This window comes from Rhinatrema bivittatum, chromosome 7 (assembly GCF_901001135.1).
Source record: "Rhinatrema bivittatum chromosome 7, aRhiBiv1.1, whole genome shotgun sequence".
NCBI classification, from domain to species: domain Eukaryota; kingdom Metazoa; phylum Chordata; class Amphibia; order Gymnophiona; family Rhinatrematidae; genus Rhinatrema; species Rhinatrema bivittatum.
In genome coordinates this window covers 188,765,353-188,771,768 of record NC_042621.1, presented here as the reverse complement: position 1 = coordinate 188,771,768, position 6,416 = coordinate 188,765,353, and positions in this window count along the sequence as shown.

The window sequence follows — 6,416 nt, the reverse complement described above, 5'->3', positions numbered from 1 at the left end:
CTATATTAACCAGATAGACTAAGGGAAAGCCACTGCTTATCCTTTGGCATTAGCAGGGATCTATCTACTACTGGGACCCTGCCAGGTACTTGGGACCTGGATTGGTCACTGTTTGAAACAAAATACTGAGCTTGATGTACCCTTAGTCTGACCCAATATGGAAATTCTTATGTTCTTATTCTGTCTTTTGTTTTCCTTCTATTTCAAAGCATGTTGTCCTAGTTTCCTAGTTTCACTTCATACACTGTTTGGTTAACTAATTTACCTGTCATAATTCTTGAAGAAGTTAAGTATTGAATTCTCTGGGAAGCCAATGTACTACATTATTTATTTAAAACCAATTTATACTCTGCATACATCCTCTAGTTTGTAGTGAATCACAACATACATACACAATTTAAAAACGAATATGATAAAAGACAAGCAATAAAACACCAACATCTATATAAGTATCTCTATCAGCTAAAATAATTTTTTCATAAATTTTGAGTTCCCTCAATGTTGTAATCACATGGGCTGTTATCATGTGTTAATTAATGTTTGATAATGGCCCACGTTAGTCACATGCAGATATTACTGAGGTGTAGCAAAGTTTCTCACAAGTCATGGATCTGAATTGAAATTTGTGTGTTATTTAGCTATGAGAATATATATCCCAATTTTTTAATGTAGTGCTTAGGGCTGAAGTCCATGTGTACTAAGCACTAGCAGACCTTGGCCATCTGACAGCAGACTTACACACATAAATCCACTTTTCCAATTAGTAGGTGTGGTATGAACCCTCTCACGGCATGCACTCGAACAAAGGCGCCTGCATAGGAGCAGGTGTAAATGTTCACGTAGACATATAGAAAGTATGCATGTAAATGGTTTCCCTGCCTGCCTCATTTAAGAAATTGCTTCCGGCAGGCTTTTACGAGTACAGCTCCTGGGGAAATTTGTGAAAAGCCTACATACATATGCAAAATTATATTTTACCCATGTATATACTTTTGAAAATTCAGATTTACAGAATTATGCAGCTCATTACCAAGTTTTGTATAGATATTGTGGTGAACTGTGCAATAGCTAAATAATATAAAAAAAACAGCAAATGGAATAGTGCACCTTGGGGCTCATTTACTAAGCTGCATATTTCCCCTTTGGGGAAATGGCATCTGCCAGCCGGTTTTGTACTTATGTCACTATCACGTGATAGAAGTATACTTACAAAATTGGATGACTGGCCCAGAGCCCCCCTAGCTACTAATCAAGAATTGTAGCTAACTTTGAATCCAATAATGTGGCGTGTGATTTTTGAGGCAAGCCATGTCATTTGATTTACATGTTTTAGGATAGTAATGAGCTGCTTTGCATGTATTTGCATATAAACAGCTTATTACCATACCTGCAATAACAGGTGAAATAACGCACAGTATTTAAAATACTGCGTGTTATTGCTGCGTTAAGGCATTTACTGCATGGTAAACACCTAATACAGCTAAGTAAATGAACTTGTTTGCTATTTTTTCATGCATTATCACTTTTGCAAAGTGTAATGTATTTTAGTATATCAGCCTCTATGGTTACCTAACGAAGTAGTTATTTGTCTCACTGAGAATCTGTTTCCATTCTTTTAAGAGTAACAAAGTCTAATTTGGGATCCATGCTGGTTAAGAAAAGGAGTTACATGGGTAGAGTGAATCCACATAAATGGATGTTTAGCCAACTAAGAGCACACATATACTTTCACTATACATACACTTTTAACTGCATTAAAAGAGATTCTGGGGGGTGGTTGGGGGATGTGTTTGGAAATCACGTGTGCATTTCATTTAAAAAACCTATGCATTTACATTACATCTCCATTTCCACCAACTTAAGGTGCATGCATAATTTTTGTCTGCATAACAATCCACTCTTCAAACAGAAACTATGCAGATAACTTTGAGTTTGAATATCAGGTTGTTTTGTGTATGTGTGTACAATGCCAGTAAGAACCTTACAATATTTCTTGGGCATCTGCTTTTTTGACAAACTGATTCTAGTGTCATGGGTATGGATATGGAAAGGGTTTCTCTTGTGAACATAAGAACATAAGTGCAATGCCGGGTCAGACCAATGACCAGTAAGCCCAACATTACCAAATTATGACAGTTCTTGTAGTCTTTTAACTGAATATTAGGTATTCATACTGAATTTCCTTTTATCTTATCTTCTTCTTTTATTTGAATCTTTTATGCAACTTATATTTCTTTAACTATGCAGGATTTTTGTTCGAATTGAATTGTATTTTTTTCAATTGATTGTATTTTCTATAACATATTTGAATTGTATTTTAAATTATTTATTGTTCCTCCCCTTGAATGCGTTCTGTGGAATGGTGGGTTATACATCAAAAACAATAAACAATAATTATTCTGTTTCTGAAAATGGCCAGTTCAGTTACTTGGAAGTACCGGCAGATCATTCCTTTTTGCTTACTCTTAGAAGTAAGAGATAGTAATATCTAAGTCTACCTGGCTAATTATTGTAAATAGACCTATTCTCCAGAAAATTGTGTTAGCATGAAGCTAACTTCTCCACATAGAGATTATATCCTGAGCTGTACTCAATCATGTAATCGGGTATGTCTATTTTTTTTTTTTTTTTTTGCTTTTGCAAGAATCTGAAGCTTATTGACTGTGTTAGCCAGGCCATCTATAAAACACTATACCTTGAGGAATATACAATGGACTAAACTTGGGACTTTATATCCCCTACTCCTGAATAAACCACAACCTTTGTCCAAAATCATATATTTTCTTACTAGTGTATGCTGTGAAATATGACTTTTGTAAATTGTTTTATTTGTTTTTACTTCTGTTTTACTGCTATTGTATTGTATGGGCTGTCACCTGAGACTAGATATTATATGTGTTTGTATTGTATCTAGACTATTTTATAAACCTTTCTAATATAGCTGTGCATATACTATACCACGGTGATAACACCTATGTTGTATTTTTAAATAACTGCATGTATATTTCATACACAAAGATTAAAGCTCTGAATGTAGCTAATAAATTACAAAGAATATGAGGGCTGTCTCATAATTTTATATTGTGTCAAAATAATGTTATGGGATTGAATTACTTTGAAATTAGTCATTGACAGAATTACATTTCTATAAAAGAATTAAAGAGAGCATGGGATAAGCACAGAGAATCCTTGGCTAGGAGAAAGGGAAAGTCAAAGCAGAGATCAAGTGGGAGCTACAATACTGCGGAAAGAATCAAATTGGGCTCACTAGATGGCAAATAATACCGCTCAAAAAAACTGTTCAAGCACAAATCTGAGGGTGAAGGACTTGGGGTTTTTCCCAAAAATACTAAAGTAAAAAACATGAACAAATATTCCATTGAAGATGAATAAAGGGTAAACTTTCAGAGGCTTACGTGGGGTGAAAACGTATACAGCAAGTAGATGTTCAGCCATTTTCACAACATGAGTGCTTTTGACAGCATTTAAAAGAGTTTTCATTTCAATAGCATGTTCGCAAACATGGAGGCCAAGGTGAATCTTTAACCAAAAACTTAGGCCCCTAGTTTCAGGTCAAAATTCCCCTAAATCTAAATGGCCAGATAGATTTATAACACTCAGCCTTGTCTTAAAATGGATGCCTAAACTTAACCCAATTGGCCCTCTCCACCCAAGCCACCATCCCCTCCCTTCCTAGCCTCTAGACTTAAAATACCTCATCCCCCCAAGCCACAATCATCCCCCTTTCTCTCACTGAACCCTGACACCTTAAACATCTCCCAACCCTGAGCCATTATTCCCTTCATCCTAAATCACCAGAACAATGATGCACTGCTGGCCCCTCAAGAAGATCCCTGCAGCCACCTGCACCCTCTGGAATCTCAGCTCATAGTTCTTGAGAGTTTTCTATCTTCACATGCAGGAGGGACACAATCTCTCTCCTACTGGCATCTTCTTGGGTGGAGGGTCAACAGATCATCATTTTAACAGGGGTGTGGATGGGAGGAAGGGAATTGCAGCTTAGGAGGTTGGGGAGGGGTTTGTTTAAGTTATCAAGATTTGGCAGGAGGCAGGAGGGAGGAAGGGAAGTGGTGATTTAAGTCTCAGGGCTTTGGGGGGGTTGGTGATGATCACTGGCTCTGGGCACAGGTGTAGTGCCGGGCTTGAGGATAGCCATGTAAATTAGGTGCCTAATGCTGAAAATCAGCACTAGGTGCCTAGATTTTTTGCCCAATCAGCCTTTGCCTACCTCTACCCATTTTTTAGTTTCCTAATTTAGGTGCCTTTTGAATTTCAGCAGGGGTGGCTCTATAATGAGGCAGAGTGAGGTGGCCGCTTCAGGCGGCAGAATTTTGAGGCGACAAAGAAATGCCTCTCTTAGAACGCCACTGTGTCATCCGCCTCACCCTGCCTGCCCCTGCCGCGGCTGCTGATGCAGGTGGCAGTGGCAGAAAAGAGGAGGATCGCTGCTGCGGGCTGCTGCCGGAGGCCAGGCAGGCAGTGTGGAGGAGGGTGGAGGGCTGCCGCCACTGGAGGGCAAGCTGGTGACATGGAGGAGGGCTACTGCTGCCACCGCCAGAGGCCAGGCCAGCAGCGGCTGAAGGGAGGAGGAACATGGGCGGGGTGGGGTGAGGGGGTGCCATCTCATCCTTTGCCTCAGGCTGTAGATTGCCTTGAGCCACCCCTGAATTTCAGGGCCTGTATTTAAGAACATAAGAACATAATAATTTGCCATACTGAGTCAGACCAAGGGTCCATCAAGCCCAGCATCCTGTTTCCAACAGTGGCCAATCTAGGCTACAAGTACTTGGCAAGTACCCAAACACTAAGTAGATCCCATGCTACTGATATCAGTAATAGCAGAGGCTATTTCCTAGGTGCTAGGCAGGGAGAATTTTCATTTTGGAAGATCTAGGCATCTAATTCTTTAAGACAGGAACCTAGATCTTTTGAATATTGGCTTCTATTATTCATGTTTGAGTTTTAAAAATGTACATGTTTAATTAGCAATTTGTTAATAAATATGTAACAGACACTCAGTTCCGTTACCATTAAGTCCTGGGTTTTCAGTGTCAGCTAGTTAGTGCAGGATGGTTAGTGGGGATGGTCCATTCAAATATAGCTCCTCCTTCTGAGGGGTCTAGAATGGGCGTCCCCCTGGTAATACTATATAACCGCACCCTTGCTATAGCTCAGGAGGCAGTCCTTTGAGGTTGCTAAAGAGTTCAGAGGTAGAGAGGAGCTTAGATTTTGTTATTTTTGCAGGCCCAGTCAGAGGAGCCAAGCGAGCCCTTTTTGGTGGCCCTGACCAGGCTCGGCAGGAGTTTTTTCCTTTCCGGTCCACTCACTGGCTGGCCTGGATTTTCCCCTCTGTAACCTTTTAAGTGTTAGGAGTCTTACTGGAGCCTGTTCAGCTCCTGGGCCCAGCGAACGGGGAGCCCTGGGTCTGGGCCTGGGCAGGTTAGGGAAGACCTGCCCTCCATACCCTCAGTGAGGAAAGGGGGTGCCAGTGATCCACTGTAAGAGTGGTCTCTTCAGTTTCGAAAAGTTTGCGTTCAAGATCCAGGAAGAAGATTTGAGTGCTGCCCTGTCAATTCCTGACTGAAGCACAAAGAGTCCTGCTTCAGGGGTCCCTCCCATCAGGGACCCCAAAAGGAAAGAGTTGCATCAGAAACAGAAGAATCTCGAAACCAACTAACTGTGAGAAAAGGCAAAGCCTGACATCCTTTGAAATCTCCCTTCCAGTGCTTCCAAACCCCTGGGGGGAGAGAGAGTTTATCTCTCTGTGCAGAGACAGTAAAATTGTATCCTTGCCAGCAGGAAGGGGTGTTCTGCCCAGTCTAAGGACTCCCTGCGCACCCAGGGGGCTCTGTTTTTTTGAAAGCTCGGGAGGGTAGAAGTTCTCTCCTGGCATTAGCAGCCGATATTCCTGCACAGATTGGGGAGGAGACTGTAAAAGAGAAGATTCGGTGGTGCTGTGGCTCAGTGTTGTGCCATTTTCATACATTTCACAGTGAATCGGTTATTTACTCTTTCGGATAGTAGAAGGACTAGGGGGCACTCCATGAAGTTAGCATGGGGCACATTTAAAACTAATCGGAGAAAGTTCTTTTTTACTCAACGCACAATTAAACTCTGGAATTTGTTGCCAGAGAATGTGGTTCGTGCAGTTAGTATAGCTGTGTTTAAAAAAAGGATTGGATAAGTTCTTGGAGGAGAAGTCCATTACCTGCTATTAAGTTCACTTAGAGAATAGCCACTGCCATTAGCAATGGTTACATGGAATAGACTTAGTTTTTGGGTACTTGCCAGGTTCTTATGGCCTGGATTGGCCACTGTTGGAAACAGGATGCTGGGCTTGATGGACCCTTGGTCTGACCCAATATGGCATTTTCTTATGTTCTTATGTTCTTAAG